The sequence below is a fragment of the Trichomycterus rosablanca genome, chromosome 11 (genome assembly GCF_030014385.1).
Source record: "Trichomycterus rosablanca isolate fTriRos1 chromosome 11, fTriRos1.hap1, whole genome shotgun sequence".
Taxonomy (NCBI): domain Eukaryota; kingdom Metazoa; phylum Chordata; class Actinopteri; order Siluriformes; family Trichomycteridae; genus Trichomycterus; species Trichomycterus rosablanca.
Window position 1 is genome coordinate 8848324 of NC_085998.1, and position 19813 is coordinate 8868136.

Below are 19813 nucleotides of genomic sequence, written 5' to 3' on the forward strand. Positions count from 1 at the left end.
ACTAGTAATAATTATAATTATTATTACCACTACTACTACTACTACTACTACTACTAATAATAATAATTAGCACTACTACAACTAATAATACATTTACAATTAACTACTATCACTAATTTCTACTACTAATAACAATAACTAATACTGTGATTTAGTGTATATGTCAGGCTAATTATGCTACGTTAGCTGTATAGTTGGTCGGGTAATTGGATACATTTCTCTGTGTAACCTTTAGCTCTGCAGGCTACATTTTTAAGCAGTTTATGCATCATGGCCTGCAAAGTAAACTCATATCACAAGCTGATGATAATGAAGTGTAGGAACACGTGCAACATTTAATTAGTTTAAAATCAATGTATCTATGGTGCTGGAGTAGCACAGCAAATTTCAACAGCGGCTGATACAATTGTTTTGTTGACGCTGTGGCGGTGAATCAGCTACTGGCTGTTGAAAAGAAAAGCTCTGGCCAGCATGGACGTCATGTTTTACAAAGGGTTTGACGGTGCAGTGGGGAGTGTTTGGGTTGGAGAAGAAATCAATTCGTCTAATAACGTGAAATTGCAACCATGACAAACATCAGTAGGCTTGTATTATTTTCATGAACGTATGAAAGGTTAAGAACAATTTCATAAGCAGATCAAAGTGGGAGCAGCAAAAAAAGATACATCAGTGTCTGAACACAAAACAACAAAAGCTTCATTTTGAGGCATCTGTACAAGCTTAAGAATGACTAATAACATGTCAAGTAACATCAAACAATAACATGACAAGACAGTTAATAACTGATTCAAAAATTCCACAATTCAAATCGATTTGACATGTAAAATGAATCAATATTCACTTTGAACAGCAGAGGGCACTGGCGCTATACACCTTGCCTGGTTGACGTCACTGGCGCTATACACCTGGCTGCCAGATTCGGGGTTTTTCAGCCAAATTGGGCTTAATTCAAAACTGTTTTGCATAGTTTTAGATCATCACAAATACAGTATTGTATTTTAATTTTTAAGAGAAATAATAAAAGGAAACTTTGTCATAATTTGTCTTCAATTTCAGTTAAAAAAATCGGGGAAAATTTGTATCAAGAACCCAGTATCGTGAATCGCATTGCAATGTGGGTAGAGTTTATCGTTACATCCCTAATGACAACACATTCTCAAACGCTCATTTTCTACATCTGTACTACCAAACAATTTCAAGCTATTTAAGCATTTTGTTGTGTAGTTAGCTTCATTTTGCTAAAGAAACTGTAAAAAGTGCTGTAATGAAAAGACATTTTCTGGGGCTAATCTGTAGCTAAGCTAACCATTTTTAAATCAGCTTGCCCAAAATGTTCTGTGACTCAATTCATATTGCGAGCTAGCTATAATAAAGTCCAACAAGTCAAGATACAACTGAGTCCAAAGTCATAAAACTTGTAGTGCACGTAGACTTTTGTACCCAGCTGTAAATGTTAAGCCCCAGAAGTCATTAGCAATGGAAACCCAGATAGCAAACACACACACATATTCTGTCCCACACTCTATTTAAGATCCATGACTAAAGAGATAAGAATCAGAAGAATCTGACACAGCTTTGCTTCACCTGTCAATCAAACCCTGATGAAAAGGAAGGTAATGTGATTAAAGTAGGATGGCATAATGACCATGCAGTTGGGCAGCATTAACAAAACACCCGTGCAGCGCTGCCCTTTTAAACGACAAGCTTTTTAATCCTGAATCTAATCAGAGATGAAATTACTGTAGTAAAGACATAATCACCTCTCTGCCCACACAAATGATCACTAATCTGTTGAAGAATGACCGGTGGGCATATATTGTTAAGTTAAAATCGACTAATTAGGAGAAGAACATGACACAGAGCAACAAGGTGTTAACAAATCTGTTCTAAACACGCTCAGTTAGCCAAATGCAAATACTGACAATATTGACAATATTATTGGTAGGAATTAGGAATTAAGTCTAAATTGCAGCTATCAGAAAGGCTTTTCCACGTTGGGAGACATCTCCCTCTGCAAGGCCTAGTTTGGCGTGCAGTTGGGGCACAGAGGCGCAGAAGCTGATAAAAAGATGATGATTTCTCAACTTATCATATTTGACAATCTCCTGTGCCTTCTATCCCTCTACACCAAGGTTTTCAAACTTTTTTATAAGCGACCCAGGCAACACAAGCAGTACATCTTACTCTCTCTCTATACAAGATTTAAAAAAGCCTCCACAATTTATTTAATTATTATCCATTTTTCTCTGCAACCTGTTTTATTCGGCTTGTGACCCACCCAGGGTTTTGAAAAACCCTGTTGTACACTACCTAGTTTGGCCATCAAATATAGTTAGAGAACTTTTTTCAGAGGTTCTGATGCCGGATCACTCAATTCGACTGGTGTTCTCTGACGTAGAATGTCAGCATTCTGGTTATTCCTGGGAACTCGCCCGAGAAGGCAGTGTGACAATCCAGGTTCCAGAGTTAGATAAAACCACTGTTAAACCACTGGTATGCATAGGGGAATGTAAGTTGGTTTGGTAAGGGGTTCCATTCGCACACCGGCAGGTTCAGACAGTTCCCTGTGTTTCCTCTTAGCAAGGGCAAGTTTGTCATGAATGGCATATCACGAAATCCAGTTCTCATTTCTGCACTATCCCTTTTCTATCCACTTTCGCTGTTGCGGGTTGCAGATGTACACCTTATTCATTCATTCAGATGTACACCCCCCCCCCCCCCGCCCCCATTTTCTATTGCTCCCCCTTTTTTTTGGTTAGTGGCTTATTAACCACATTATCGTTCTACATTTCGAGGACAACTATAGGATGATTGTTAGATGCGGTTTTCTCAAAACCCCTAAATTAAGAGGAAAATAATGATTCCAAAAGAACTTTGTGGTCGAGTGTTAACATGGTAGATTTACAGTATAAACATTAGATGTTCAAATGCAGAGGGAACAGTAAGTAAAATTCCAGTCTTGCACTTGACTTTATGAGGTTAAAACCACATGTTCCAGCTACAAAATGGACGCCTTCAGAAAGCTCATTTCAGTTCAGTATTTCCAATAATCTAAAGCTAATGAACAGATTTACAGGTCCCATGTTACAGATGTAACCAGCTGCTGTATCTAAATGTTAATTAATCTGAAGTAAATACTCCAATAATTTAACTTGGCAAACTTGTTATTATGATGTCTTATGCTAAGCTCTTGTTTGAGAAAACCTTCTTGACTTTCCTGCCAGGAATTCTGGGTTGACGGGTGTTTTAAAAGCCTGAAATCTAAAGTTACGAGCGCAGAGTTCTAACACCAACTCGGAAAGGTTAGCAAGTGAGGCAAACTGCCAACAAACTTTGACGTTACAGCTAAAGGGCTAACTGTGCGCCAGTCGCCATCTCCAATTTCCATTTCAAACCTGACCACGGCTATAAAGAAAGCTTTAATTTTTCTGCAAGCAAACTAATCCAAAAGCCAACAAAGAAAGACCGAGCCAATGAGAGAGGCTCTTCAGAGGTTCTACCGCAAGGGATGGTGGGATCAGTTATCTGGAGTCAGCACGTCTACTGGAAGTTTAATACTCAGTGCATTAGAAGGCTAATCTTCAAACCCACTCTGTATCTCTCTGTATAGATCTCTTCCTCTCACTAGACTTCCTATCCTTACCGTTCCTCATGATGCTTCTATTAGAGCGGCTAATCTTTACATCTGCTTTCTCCACAAACTTCACAGTGCAGCATTACCATCGCAAACATTGTACAAGAGATACCCAGAAAAAAAAACGACAACATAAAAACAAATAAAGATCATGAAGTATGCAAAGTGCCTCACCAAACTCTTGATTAGCAGAACATCAATCCATCCAGAGCTTAAATGCTAAAGTAATCGTTCAGTGCCTGGAAAAAGGCCAGCTCTAAGTTGCATTGCTTAAAGAACTGACAATTCTACTGATTTTCCACAAGAAATGGCTAACTGGCTAATTACCAACTATTACCAACTATACTCAGAACTATTATGCTAAAAAAATGCAGCGCTTCATCAAAAGCTGTGAGAAACTCCCATCAGCTTCATCAATTAGCACTGAGGTGATAGAGTATCAACTCCAGCTAATCACACCCTCATTCTAAGTAAATGTAAGATATTATTTTAAGTGAATAATCAATCATTTTAATCTATCATCCTGGTAAAGGTCACAGCAAGTCCGGGGTAGCCTGCAAACACTGGATAAGAGACAGGAAGACACCCTGAATCCACAGCATCTACTGCAATCAGTAATATATTCAGACATTCACTTATTCACATCTAGCGGTCATTTAAACAGTGTATCCACCTATTGTATGCTTTAGATCAGGGGTGTCAAACTCAAGGCCCGCGGGCCAAATCCGGCCCGCCACCTCATTTTTTCTGGCCTGTGAGAGCTTAAAAGACATATGATTGTTGTGATGGTTTGAGTAGTTACAGAGACGAACTTATAATGTGATGGGACACCTGCGCATTTAAGCGGCATTTGTTGACATCGTAGTCATGGCAACTAACTTTGACTTTGCTAAGAAGCTATGTTACTATTACGTTTTAGCGGCAAAAGAACGCGGGGTAACGTCAGTAGCGTAAACAATAATAAATAGAAGTTAATTCTCTTGCAATCCAATACAGAAGCATCATCTGTAAGTAGTAGACATTTATATTCTCAGTTGTTCGTAAATGTTTAGCAAGTATGTTACAGCGTTTCAGTCACGAATTTACCGTAATTCCATAATTAAATACGGTTGTTACCGTTACTACAGCAATTACTATTTTTACACAAAATGCTAACTCGTTAGCGCTATTTGTATGTTTGGTTAAATTTCATATTGTACTAGATGTAACACTTAACTACAGCTATGTGCATGTACTGTATTAAGTTTTTTATTGTTTGTATTGTGTAGTTTTACTCCATTCTGATGCACACAGTGTACAGCTGGGAAGCAAATAAAACCAACGTAACTGTGTTTTGGAGGGAGCTGTGTTTTTGTCTAGCTGAGAAAGGGAGAAACTTGGCGAGGGCAGAACAATTGTCTTAAAATACACTGTAAAATCGTACATTAACTGCATCTCTCACAATGCATGCCAATTTTGTGACCTGCAAAGTGACCGCATCCCGCCACTAGATGATGTTGAGAAATATTTACAAATAATCCCAAAATGTACAAGAAGAGAAAATTGAAGCAGAAGAATGAAATTTGTTTGTGCTTCAAGAAGAAGAACCGGTACATCTCTTGTGTTATGAGGCCGTGTCTGTGGTAAAGTAGTACAATATAAATGTAGATATACATTATAAATATACAGTATAAATTTGACATTTTGACACCAAACACAAAATTTTGCCTCCAAGAAAAACAACAAATTGTCCAAGACTTAAAAGGCAGACTGCAATCACAGCAGGATACATTACAATCACCATAATGCAGACATGGCCCTCGGTGAAAATGAGTTTGACACCCCTGCTTTAGAGAGGTGACGGGATTTCACATGGACACTGCAGAACCATGCAAATACCTTCACAGACTGTGACCATCAGTAAGGATTGAACCTAGGACCCCAGGACTCATGTTGCACCCGATACCATGCCACCTACTTCAAATAAATAGTATGGCAAAACATCAAAATTCCTTATACGCCTTCTTTAACCAAAGGTAATCAATTACTCAAACCATGCTCTGAAGCCAACAGGCCAACAAGTAATAAATAAGTCTATCATAAACAGAATTTTAACCCTTAAAGCTTGGTCAGATGTGTTTAGAAGACACTGAATATATGAGAGTTTCCGCACTTTTACATTTTGGTTGGACACGGTGAGCGTGGGAGGGGCAGTATTTGGTCGTGTCTGAGAGATGCTTATAGTCCGCTTATAGTCCGGATTTAACGCCATCTGATTTCCACCTTTTTCAACGCTCAAAGAAGCTTTAAGAGTTAAGAAGATTTTCATATGATGAGGATGTGAAAGCAACGCTGCATCAATGGCAGAACCTGCATCAAAGGGCGCTTGGGTGGCGCAGCGGTAAAACACGGTAGCTGAGCAATGCTGACATCATGAGCTCTCAAGTTCGAATCTCAGCTCTGCTATCAGCCAGGCGGGCGCCTACCCAGACCCCTGATTGGCTGGGTGTCTGTAGGGGAGGGACAGTGGTCGAAACAGGATTCCTCATTGCTAAGTGGTCTAGACACTTGCATGGGGGATGGATGGCAGATCACGGATGGCAGTGAGTGGCTCTTGCTGTAAGAGACCCCGCCCCTCACAGGTGAAAAGAAGCCATCAGCTGTAGGGAAGAGACAATGGTCGAAGCAGGATTCCTCGTCGCTAAGTGGTCGAGGCGCTTGCCGGGATGTGGGGGAGGTTGATCACGGATGGCAGTGTGTGGCTCTCATTCTGTGAGACCCTGCCCCTCGCAGGTGAAAAGAAGCCATCAGCTATGGGCATGTTGGAGGGGACACATGACGATGCTCAGCGACGTGAGAGAGAGATAAGGTCTAGATGGCTTCTGGGTGCAAAAAGGGGTAAAAACCCATGATCAACTTATGATAAAGCCCAAGTTTCTGGGTATAGTATCTGGTCCAATTCCATAAATAAAACGACTGCATTAAAATATACGTCCCTTACACTGGTTAATAGCTTATTCCTTTAATCTAGGAACACAGTGCAGTTAGATGTGGACTCCAACTCTGGATCAGAGGATCGTATTACTGCGGAAGAGGCTGACGAGAGGAGGGACCGACACAAAAGCTGCATTGATAGAAGAAAATGGCTATACAAACCCGTACCTCTGTGCAAAGCCACTGCCAGCTTGCTCCTTGTTTTTGTTCCCTCTATTCTTCTCTCTTCTTTTCATCCAGTTGCTTGAAGTCCTTTAACGTGGCTTTGACAGATGAATGAAAGTCCAGACTGACCTGCAGAGACGCTGATTCAATGCGATTTGCCACTGGCAAACTTTGAACTTTGTATGCGAGTGTATGTGTGTGTGTAGAGGTAGGTGTGTAGGTGTGTGTGTGCGCTCCTCCCACTTTTCCCTCCCTCTTTTCCAGCATGTCATAGCAGGTTTGGGTCTCGATGTGGGAACAAAGCCTCCTTCTCCTCCTCTAACTTTTTTATATTCAGCATAAATTCTCTCTCCTGCTCTGTTCACTGTTGCTGACTTTGCCGTACTGCATCCTTCATCTGTTCCTCCAAAGACTCCAGATTAAAAGTGAACCAGAGTTTCACCTGTCCTGTCTCACCTCTTTCTTCAAAACTCTTCCTTCAGTATTTTTTCTCACATGCATATTAACCAGTAATTTACTCCACAGGCACCATGTGTGAGACAGTTATAATGCTCAGTAAAACAGCAACGTAACACGTCCAGACCTGGGAAATTGAGGGCAAATTATCATAACTTACACATGTGTAATTCAAAACATAAACACTGCAAAAAGATAACAATAGATTTACATTTAGAGCTTTTCAGAAAATGCTTTTATCAAACCATAAACAAACATAATGCCAACAATTGAGGGTTAGAGACCTTGTTCAGGGGCCCAACTTTGGCAACTTGCCAGTAGTAGAGCTTGAGAATGATCTACAAACTGCCAAACTAGCATTGCCAACAGCAAATATTCATCAGTTATAATAATAATAATTATAATAAAATAGCAACAACAACAACAACAACAATAATAATAGTAATAATAATCAATAACAATAATAATAATAATTATTATTATTAGTAGTAGTAGTATTATTAGTATTGTTGATATTGTTTGTGTTGTTATTATTGCTATTATTGTTATTATTAGTACTGTATATTGTTTTGTTGCTATTTTTATTTTTATTGTTACAAACAACATTTATATTATTATTAATATTATTATTAACATTATTATTATTGTTGTTGTTACTATTTTATTATTAGTATTATTACTGTTGTTGCTATTTATTATTATGATTACTAACAATATTATTATTATTGTTATTATTATTGTTGTTGTTATTTTATTAATATTGCTAATTATTATTATTATTTTTACTAACAATAGTATTATTATTACTAATTATTATTACTAACATTATTATTACTAATTATTATTACTAACAATATTATTATTATTACTAACAATATTATTATTATTGTTACTAACATTATTATTATTATTACTAACAATATTATTATTATTATTATTGTTACTAACAATATTATTATTATTATTACTAACAATACTATTATTATTGTTACTAACAATATTATTATTATTATTCCTATTTATGATTTTAGTGAGTCTTTCAGATTTGGAAAAAATGTTAGGAGGTGGTTTTAATGTTATGGCTGATCAGTGTATTGTATAGATGAGAAAACAAAGATCTGCTAATGACCTGCTCAGTTCTTGCTGATCTCCTGAGAGTGACCAGTCCACCCTGATTACTCAGTTTAGCTGATGCAGGACTTCTATTAATCCTCAGGATCAGTTCTTCTACCTCCCCCAAAACCTTAAAAATAACAGTAGATATAAGAACACAAGCTCTTTAACTCTCTTTACTTCTAGATTTAAAATATTCTTTTTAAATCTGTTAATGCACTTTTGTGATTTTTTTTTTCTGGATTTCTTGTTATTATTATTTATTATTTATTTGTATTGTATTTTGTGCATTTTCTCCCCTTTATCTCCCGACTTTTAGCGCATCCAATTGCCCGATTGCATCTTTCTTCCTCTCCACTAATGCCGATCCCCGCTCTGATTGAGGAGAACGAAGCTAACCCACATCCCCTCCGACATGTGCAGCAGCCGTATGTATTTTTTCACCTGCACTAGGCGAATGCTAATGCGGATCAGCACTGTGTACAGAAAGACACACCCTGATCAACGCACTCCTTCCCCACCCCTTTGCAGGCGCCATCAACCACCCCTACAACCCCACCCCTATATGAACAACAGGCCAATCGTTGTTCATGTGGCTGCTCAGCCCAGCCGGATGGCAGAGCTGACACTCGATATGATGTATTTGTGATCCTAGCTCCGGGGTGCTAGCGTGTGTTTTTACCGCTGCGCCACCTGAGCGGCTTCTTGTTATTACTTTTAATCACAGTATTAAACTGCACGTTGCTTAGAAAGGGACCTGCAACAAGTGAGACTGTTAATACTGGACATGTCAGTAACAGAATAATAAACATGATCATTAACCTTCATTCCTCACTGATCCTAAATCATGCTTTACTTTTATTACCTGCTTTTTAAAGTGCAGAATAGGGCGGATTTATAACCTGTGCTAAAAATAACAGCTTTGTGATTTAATAAATGCAATTTATTGCATGTTTAATCATACACTATATGACCAAAAGTATTTGGACACCTGACCATGAGCTTGTTGGACATTCATTTCAAAAACAAATGATTAAAACAGAGTGACCTCTGTGTGATTTCTTCAGATGGAACGACAGCCACTCTTCTGTGAAGGCTTCTCACAAGACTTTGTAGTCTACAGTATCTGTGGGGATTCGAGCTGATTCAGTCAAAAGAGCATTTGTACCGCTGGGCACTGATGTTGGTCTAAAAAGCCTCAGTTGATATTCCAGTTCATTCCAAAGCAGTTCAGCTATTATTCATGTCTTCACTTTAAAATAAGAAAAGGTGTCCCAATACTTTTGTCCATATACTGTTTGTTGTTTTTCTCGTTGCTCTTGGTAAACTGATGACTAAAGGGTTAAAGGTCACTGCAGTGGTTGGGGTGGCGGGCGACCGCTGGGAGTCACTACTGCTTCTCTGCAGGGCTCTAGAGTAAGTGAGAGGGATTCAGTTTCAGCAGCACCTGTTCAAACTCTACACATTAACACACACACACACACACACACACACACACACACTGGTGTGATGGGCAGCAGCTGGTGATCCACACTCGCACAGCTTTGCTTGTCAGACTTTGATTGTGTGAATGTGACACCTTGATCGGTTCAACCTCCCCAACACAGAACAGTAACAGAGACGACGTGAGAAAATACACCAGGTTTAGCCATGAGGGGAAGTTATTTCAGAACCTTAAAACTATCAGTAACAGATTATCTTAAAAGAACTTAAAAGAGCACATGGATCTTGGCCAGAAGTAGAAGGTGTTTATAGGGGTGATATGGGACACCTACAATGACAATGATGGACAACTGGTCTGAGAAAAGGAAGGCCATACAGTGATTCCTCATAACTGCTGCAGTTACGACCTCTGCTGGCTGATCGATGGTACTGCACAGAGACGAGAAATAATGGTGATCGGTGCTTCATGCGGGTGAAAAGAAGAGGTCAAATACTGCACACGTGTCGGAAGGAATGTGCATTAGTTGCGTCCCTCCTTGGTCAGGAGTGGAGGTCAGTGGTCAGTGGCAGTAGAGGTGAAAATACAAATCAGGTGACTGGATATGACTTGACTGGGTTTGGGTTTTGGGTCTGGAAGAGGTTTAGCTTTCAGGTCTGTGTGATATCTGCTACCAAAACTTCTTACTCTGTGTGGTTTAAAAAGCTCTGGTCGGAGTCACTGTGGGTCAAAAATATCTACCCTGGACCACCAACCAGTCTATTTCTATTTGTGGCATTTAGAAGATGCTTTTATCCAAAGCAGTTTACAATTATGACTGACAGTTTGAGCAATTGAGGGCAAGTTGGTGGTGGTGGGGCTTAAACCGGCAACATTCTGATTCCTAGTCCAGCACCATTTCTACACTCACTGTCCATTTTATCAGCTCCACTTACCATATAGAAGCACTTTGTAGTTCTACAATTACTGACTGTAGTCCATCTGTTTCTCTACATACTTTTTTAGTCTCCTTTCATGCTGTTCTTCAATGGTCAGGATTCTCCTAGGACCACCACAGAGTAGGTATTCTCTGGGTGGGGGATCATTCTCAGCACTGCAGTGACACTGACATGGTGGTGGTGTGTTAGTGTGTGTTGTGCTGGAATGAGTAGATTACACACAGAAATGCTGATGGAGTTTTTAAACACCTCACTGTCACTGCAGGACTGAGAATAGTCCAACAACCAAAAATATCCAGCCAACAGCGCCCCATGGGCAGCGTCCTGTGACCACTGATGAAGGTCTAGAAGATGACCAACTCAAACAGCAGCAATAGATGAGCGATCGTCTCTGACTTTACATCTACAAGGTGGACCAACTAGGTAGGAGTGTCTAATAGAGTGGACAGTGAGCACAACACACACTAACACACCACCACCAAGTCAGTGTCACTGTAGTGCTGAGAATGATCCACCACACAAATAATACCTGCTCTGTGGTGGTCCTGTGGGGGTCCTGACCATTAAAGAACAGAGTAAAAGCAGGCTAAAAGGTGTGTAGAGAAACAGATGGATTACAGTGCTTCTATATGGTAAGTGGAGCTGATAAAATTGATAGTAAGTGTAGAAACGAGGAGGTGGTTTTAATGTTATGGCTGATCAGTGTACACACAGTCACAATTTAACTTTACAGACAGTGACCGAAAGCAACCATTGAACCCATGAGTTTGATCAGCTCGGATTATATCAGCCACAAACGAACTCTCCAGGTTTCACCGTGCTGACATAAAAAAACAAACCAAACCAACACAACAAAGCAGTGAGCAGAGTTATCTCCCCCGACTTTTCTAAATGGCTACCTGGTGTGACCTTTTCAAATCTGACTGGAGGTTTTAGCGACGCCTCTTTTGTTTCTTTTTAAGCATTAAAAGACGGCGAGAACGGCCGCATGCTGCAAGTCAATGCCTCCATTAACCAGGTCTTAAAACACGAGCGGTGAATGAATAGAAACCGCGGTCTTGAAGGTCACACAAAGCTCAGTGAGTTCCAAAACATTTACATCTACGCATTTCAATTAAAGTGACCAGAGGAGGAAATTCATGTAGCAGAGTAGCTCAGAGTCTATGGGTGTGTTCGAAAACCTAGGGAGCTGCCTTGCTGTCTTACTGTCTACATAGGCAGCTGACTTAGTAGAGAGGATTCTAATAAGTCAGTGACTTATAAGTCAGGTTATTCGAACGCACTACTTAGATAGCGATTGCATCGGGTTTAGCATTTCGTGTTTAGCATTTAGCATCTCGCCATTAAAACCAATAAACTGAGGTAGCACAGCACGCTAACGTCAATAACATCTCCCTTCATGTACCGATTAAATTACATTTCCTGACAAGCCCGAACTTGCAAATAAAAACACTCGGTACAAGTTTATACAAGTTAAAAATCAGTAATATTTTATTTACGTTTGAAAATAACTCCATTCGTTTCTCCGCCCCGTCAGCCATGAATTCTGGGATTGCCTTGATCACTAAGGCAGCGTCCGATGCTCACTCGTTCTTAAGCCAAAATAACATTGAAATAATAAGATGCCTCAGAAGTGAGGATTTTAAGGCATCTAGGATTTCGAACAGCCTCCTTCTCGGGAGCGCGCACAGGATGACGTAAAATGCGTCTATGTAGACAGCACACTAGCTTTTCGAACACACCCTATAAGTCCTGTTGTACTGAATGGTTCTGGTTCTAATGCCAGTGCCTAATGGGGAACCATTGTGCACCTTTCCAATGCTAAAGTCTGGAACTGGCGGGCCGCCAGTTCCAGACTTTAGCATTGGAAAGGTGCACAATGGTTCCCCATTAGGCACTGGCATTAGAACCAGAGCCACAGCTTTGTCTGTATTTCCAACCACATATTACTATTGTAATTACATTCTAATCATGTATTTTGCTAATCATATATACATCAAAAAGAGTGGCACTCAGGTGGTGCAGCGAGTTAATGCGCTAGCTCAGTGGTCCTTGGGTACCGGTCCTTGGGTCTTTTATTACCGGGCCTAAATAATTAGAGATCTCTACATCAGCAATGAGGGCGGCACGGTGGATAAGTGGCTAGCACTGTCGCCTCACAGCAAGGAGGTCCTGGGTTCGATCCCCAAGAGGGGCGGTCCAGGTCCTTTCTGTGTGGAGTCTGCATGTTCACTCAACAGTGACTCCTGCTGTCTGGTTTAGGCACCAGCAAAAGTAGTGGAGGAACACATAATGCTCAGCATGACTCCCTGAGGAATCAGACTGGGGGGATGGGTTTCCTCCCACAAGTCCAAAGACATGCATTCAGGTCAATTTGAATGTGTTTGACCCGTGATGGATCAAACACATTTACCTTTCGCTCAGTGAATCAGACCCACCGCAACTCTGACCAGGATACAGCAGTGGCAAATCAGACGATGGATAAATGAATAGTCAGAACATTATCCTGGTTAGGGTCACAGGGTTAGGGTCCGGTTTCAACAGAAAACACTGAATGCAGAGCAGAAATACCCTGGACAGGGTGCCAATCCATCACAGTGGTTCGGCCATCACCCCTCAGGCACAGCCAGAGTGTCTGTGTGACCCTTTTGGAAGTTGCTCTGAATAAAAGCGTCTACTGTTGAAAATGTTAATGTGAATGCAGACGTTCGGCCGACTGATAGCACCACTGGGATCGAAACCTGAATCTCAGCCTAGTGTGCTAGCGTACTAGACCGCTGTGCCACCCGAGCGCCAATACAAAATGATACATTCTGAATAATGATGTAAAATAACCCTTTCGCTACATCTAACTGCTTTAAATAAGTTTACCCACCGCACTACTAAACAACTACGAAAAACCCAACGTAAAAATCTAAGTTCTGTATTATCATGTGCACAGAAATATGAACGAATCTCTTCCTGCATGTCGTTGTGTACGTGTTTCTATCAGCAATGATTCAGAGGTTCATTCTGACCTCACGGTAGATTTATATAACAACAAATCCTGAAAACAAAGCAAACACACACACACTCTCATCTATCATCATTCAGCAGGTTCTCCCCACCTTTATTACACAAAGGCAGAACTAGGCCACTTCTCCTGCACTGTTGAAACACTCAATTCCTTTTTTTTTGCCTCACAGACAGCGACGACTGATCAGATTAAAAGATGCAAAATGAAAGACGGTAGCGCAGATGTTGTGTAAACGATGCAGTTGCCAAACTTGAGCTGAAAAGGTTGTGTAGGATTTGTATTAGGATCGTTATGATAAATGTTTATGTAATTACTCTGTCGTTAAAATAGTTACAAACTTGTTTATAAGGAAACGATCAGGCTTTATTCTGGTCAGGGTCGCAGTGGGTGGATCACTGGGAAACACTGGGCACAAGGGCACCTATCTGTTGCAAGGCTTCAGCCATTACCCTGCCAGACGTAGCCAGTAATGTCTATGTGGATGTCTGGCTGGCAGATAGCACCGCTAAGATTCGAATCCGGATCTTGATGGTTGTGGGCTAGCGTAAAAGACGTGCCTCTCAAGTGATGAAACATCTATAAAATTATAAATTATAAAATATCTATAAAATCTTACCAACAGCTTCGTAAAAAGAACATACTGAAACTAGAGAGGTGCATTTCTTAAGAAAATGTGAGTGTGATTGCAGCTCAGTAGTTGGTGGTGTTGGAATACTTTTGGTCATGGAGTTGGTGGCGTCTGAATACTTTTGGCCATGCAGTTGGTGGCGTCAAAACACTTTTGATCATGCAGTTGGTGGCGTCAAAACACTTTTGATCATGCAGTTGGTGGCGTCTGAATACTTTTGGTCATGGAGTTGGTGGCATCTGAATACTTTTGAAAAAAAATGAATGGAAGTGAATGGGGCAAAAATTGGTATAAAAATGGGCGTGGTGGGTGAACATTGATGCACATGGGGTGCGAAGGCTGGTCCGTGTGGTCCGATCCAACAGATGAACTACTGTTGCTCAAACTGCTGAAGAAGTTAATGCTGGTTCTGATAGAAAGGTGTCAGAATACACAGTGCATCACAGTTTGTTGCGTATGGGGCTGCATAGCCGCAGACCAGTCAGGGTGCCCATGCTGACCCCTGTCCACTGCCGAAAGCGCCAACAATGGGCACGTGAGCATCGGAACCGGACCATGGAGCCATGAAAGATGGTGGCCTGGTCTGGTGGATTATGTTTTCTATTATATCACATGGATGGCCGGGTGCGTGCGCATCGCTTACCTGGGGAACACATGGCACCAGGATGCACTATGGGAAGAAGGGAAGAAGGCAAGCTGGCGGAGGCAGTGTGATGCTTTGGGCAATGTTCTGCTGGGAAACTTTGGGTCCTGCCATCAATGTGGATGTTATAAATAAATAATCAGGTCCATCCGAGTGGACGGCAGATGAAGTAGTGTATTTCTCATAGACGATGGGTGTGAGCAGGACTGAAGAACTTTATGTGACATGATGAAGAGCTGTACTATAAAATCCTTCACGCTTTGTCAGTGACCCTGATTTTAAGATGTTTATTCCAGCATGTAAATCTTTAAAATCTTATTAACAACCCAAATTAGGCAGTCAATAAATTATTGTAAATAAAAGAATTCATCACCAAATGCACAGTGTCCATTCCCAAGCCCCAGTGGAACATCCCTAGTATGTTTTGTTTTGTGTCATGGTGTGAGAAAACAAGCGTGTCTCCCAGTTTTGGCATGTAAAATGTGTATTCAGCACTTCTTCCTCGCTCCCACACTCCCCCACACACACTCACACACACACAGTACTGGGTGTGGGAGAGTCAGTAAACTGAAAGCACAGATGACAGGGTGGTTTAGATCACCCCACCGGGTGTGACCCACACATTCTCCAAACTCTGACCTGCTTCTACATGCTTGACCTGCACAAATGCCTCCTCGCAGCTCCAGCCAAACCTGTGGCACGTCCGAAAGTCTTTTGTCCTCCCTCCGCCTGTCTGGAGCCGAGGGTTAGCCGAGAGTTCCAGGCTGATCCAGACCACGACAAACACAGTCCAGTACCATTATGCAAACATTCAAGCATCAGCAACTTGCAAATCTGTGATGTCACATTTTGTCGCGTCTCCACTCCCAGGTGAGGCGTACCAGAACTAACTACCTGTGCTGAATTTGGTTACTCTTTTTATCAGGGGGGGGAGATATGAAAGCTGAAGGAACAGCAGACGTCTCTAAGCTCAGCTGAGATTAGAATGACATTCATAGAATGGTAGCTAGGTGGAAATCAATGCTAACCAAGAGAAACATCAGAGCCTGTCTGACATTTGCACGAAAAAGCACCTGGATGATCCCCGAAGCTTCTGAGATGTTAAAATAGAAACAAAATGGAAAATGTGTCTCATGAAAATGTGACTGGTGGAAAGCAAATATAGCATTTAGTAAGAACATTCTAGCAGCATGGTGGTGGCTGCATGGTGATGTGGGGTTGCTTTGCTGCATTGAATTCAACTAAATGTTAAAAAGTATTTTTTTAAATGTAAGATTATCTCTCCGTGAGTTGAACCGAGTTGTAAATAGGTTGTGCAATGATTCATAATACAAATGCTATTACACATATGAATAAGGCTACTCCTGATTGGTCAACGTACTCGATAGAATAGCATTGTTTTTAAAACTAATGTTCCTAAATTAATGTTTCTTTTTAATTTAAACATTTCCATTCATATAACAAATGATTTCTCTTAGCACTACTTGCATGACGTAAGTCGTATTTGGCTCCAGTCATTGGTTGGCCGGATTAAGCGCAGAGTCATAGGCCGATTATAAAGAGCAGCGGTAAAAACACACGCTAGCGCACCAGAGCTGGGATCTCGAATACATCGTATCAAATCTCAGCTCTGCCATCCGGTAGAACGATTGGCCTGTAGTTCATATAGGGGTGGGGTATTAAGCCAGATAGGGACTCCTCGTAACTTATGCACTACGACCTCTGCTGGCTGATTGATGGCGCATGCACAGAGGCAGGGAAAGAGTGCGCTGATCAGGGTGTGTCTCTCCATACCCAGAGCTGATTCGCATTAGCACTCGTCTAGTGTGGGTGACAAAATGCATTCCGCTGCTGCACACGTGTCGTAGGGGGCGTGGGTTAGCTTCGTTCTCCTCATATCAGATCGGGGGTCGGCATTAGTGGAGAGGAAGCATGACGCAATCGGGCAATTGGACACGCTAAAAAGTCGGGAGAAAAATAGGAGAAAGTGCATAAACAAAATTCAAATAAATAAATAAATAAATAGCTTTCAAAGAAGAGCTAAAAGTTCTCAAAGACCCAAATTATCGAAAGTTTGGGAATACTTCAAACTGGCACAAAACAAAAAGGTAGTTTGTACACTGTGCAGCACTAAAGAGAAAACATGCAGGTGCTATTCTGGACAATGGACCACCAGTAAGGGCGAAACCACCGTTATTTACATTTTCAGAATTTAGCAGACACTTTTATCCAAAGTGAATTTCAGTACTGTGTCAATATATATTTTCCAAGCAATTAAGGGTTAAGGGCCTAGCTCAAGAGCCCCACAGTAGCAATCTGGCAGTTGACCTTTTGGTCCAGTACCTTAACCGCTAGGCTACAGCTGCTATTAAGTGTTGTCTGTTCATGTTTTTACCATTAGTAGCATTAGTTGCTTTATGATCGTAATGCCATAAACACATGTTGCACTTCGTGTAATATGGAGCACTAACCTGAATTTGCATTGCACTATTAAAATAAGAAGCCGTCATTGTGATCCTCTGCTGCTTGCCACTCACAAGTTGGCCAGGACACATGTGCAGTTCACTTCTTTTACACCAGCCAGCAGTGGATTCTCAGAAAGCCATATTAAATATGAAGAGTCACACTACACCGCATTTGAGTCACCCAGCGTTCATGTCTGTGCCTTGATCAGACCGCTGAGGTCCCATTTTTACAGTAGCAGTAAGGAAAAACCCCATTTGCACTTCTTCCATCAGACATGACTGATTTTGTCTGTTGGACACTATTGGCCAGGTTGGCAGCACAGCTGTGGTTTTAATGATCTGAACTCATTTAGTGTGACAAATATGCAGTAACAAAAGGAAACAAGGAAGGGGGTGAAAACTTTTTTAAATGTTTGTACAACTACTAGTGTGTTTTACTGCATATGTAGGTTCTATATGGCCAAAAGTATGTAGACATCTCTCCTGATTATTAAACAAACAAGTGCTTAAAATTCTACTATATAAAATAAATGACATGTGGCAAAAGTTTGGGGAAAGCTGTTTCCTGTATCAGCAAGTGAGGTCAATAAGGACATGGTTTGACGAGTTAGTGTGAAAGAAGAGCCCTCACCACAACAGCACTGAACACAACAGCACTGGAACGAATCGGAATGTCTTCTGTGAGCCAGGCTTTCCGGTCCAGCATCACTGAGTGACATGACAAATGTTCTATTGCCTGAATGTGCACAGAATTTCTCACACACACTCCAATAATGAAGAAAGAAAGACTTCCCAGAAGATGGAAATCTGTTATAGCCTCAAAAGGTGCAGAGCTTTATGTTAATGCCTGTGGTTTTATAATGGCTCGTCCGAGAAGAGCGAGGTTAGATGTCCACATACCTCTGTCCATTAAGTTTTTATAAGAAGAAAACATTTTTCTGTGCAGGACTGGGCACAGGTCGCCCATGACCCTGTCGCTGGTTTACCACTGTTCCTTCGTTGGACCACTTTTGATAGATACTGACCACTGCAGACCGGGAACACCACACAAGAGCTGCAGTTTTGGAGATGCTCTAACCCAGTCGTCTAGCCATCACAATTTGGCCCTGGTCAAACTCCCTCAAATCCTCATGCTCGCCCATTTTTCCTGCTTCTAACACACACTACAAAACCATGAAGAAAGAAATACTTCCCCGAAGAGTGAAATCTGTTATAGCCTCAAAAGGTGAAGGGCTTTATGTTAATGCCTGTGGTTTTATAATGGCTTGTCCAAGAAGAGCGAGGTTAGATGTCCACATACCTCTGTCCATTAAGTTTTTATAAGAAGAAAACATTTTCCTGTGCAGGACCGGGCACTGCAGGACGCGCCTCGGGCCGCGAATGTACCACGAATTCCAATCCGAAGATGATAAAAGCCTCGGCTCTGCGCAGCGAGCCGAAATGTGGACTCTGAAGGCTTTAATGGGAACAAACCCAGAGCCATTACCACGGATAAAAAGAAAACAATGTGTGATAATCAATATTTTATGAGTGCAGCTAATGCATCCTTTTATAGCATCTGGAAACAAATGTCAGACCGCCACTTGTTTACTGCAGGGCAGCTACACAGAGCACAAAGAAAACCAGTCAGACTGACGACCGGTATTTTCTACCCATGCATTTACAAAGTACCAGTTTCTGCCAGTTTGTGAACCTGTGATTTTCTTTAAAAAAAAGAGAGAGAGAAAGAGAGAAAAGTGTTTTTTTAAGTCCTTACCAGAAGTCGTCTTCTCCCAGAAGAAATTTTTAGGAATGGAACGACTTCCCTCGGGTCCTTTAAACCTACAAGAGAAGAGAAGGAAATATTAGGCAAAGAAAATCTCCACCTGTTCACAACATCTGTCGAGACTCTCCACCGGATTTACTCCACATTTACTGAAGCTTTAATTATTATTACTGAGTTTCTTTTTCTCCTCAGCAGTGAATTTACTCTCATGCATTAACTACATTCTCCTCATGGGTTTCCCCCTTTATCTCCCAATCTACTTGGGAGTCATTCCCAATTCCCGATTGTAAATCCGGCGCTGCTTGCACCACCTACGACCTGATCAGGGAGAGCCGGATCACCGCACGCCCCCTCTGAGATGTGTTAATCTGGAACCGCTTCTTATCACCTGACAGTGTTTGGTTCCCTCAGAGCTGCATCGTGTACAGAGAGCCAGGCTGAGCAGGAGCCCGGACCAGTCCCAGAGATTACATATCACAGTGTCGACCAGAGGACAAGTTTGAAGACTCAACAGTGTTGTGCTAGCCTGTTACACTTAATACACACATAAATTAGGGCTGTCACACCATTTAATTT

General features: G+C 41.3%; 1 protein-coding gene across 1 annotated transcript in view; it reads right to left on the reverse strand.

Annotated features, from left to right (window-relative positions):
* Positions 1–19274, reverse strand: part of large2 (LARGE xylosyl- and glucuronyltransferase 2) — a 56338-nt gene extending 37064 nt beyond the window's left edge. The window contains exon 1 of the mRNA XM_063004455.1: positions 19229–19274. The gene's annotated coding sequence lies outside the window, so the exon portion shown is untranslated. The remainder of the gene's footprint in view (positions 1–19228) is intronic.
* Positions 19275–19813: the final 539 nt, after the last annotated feature.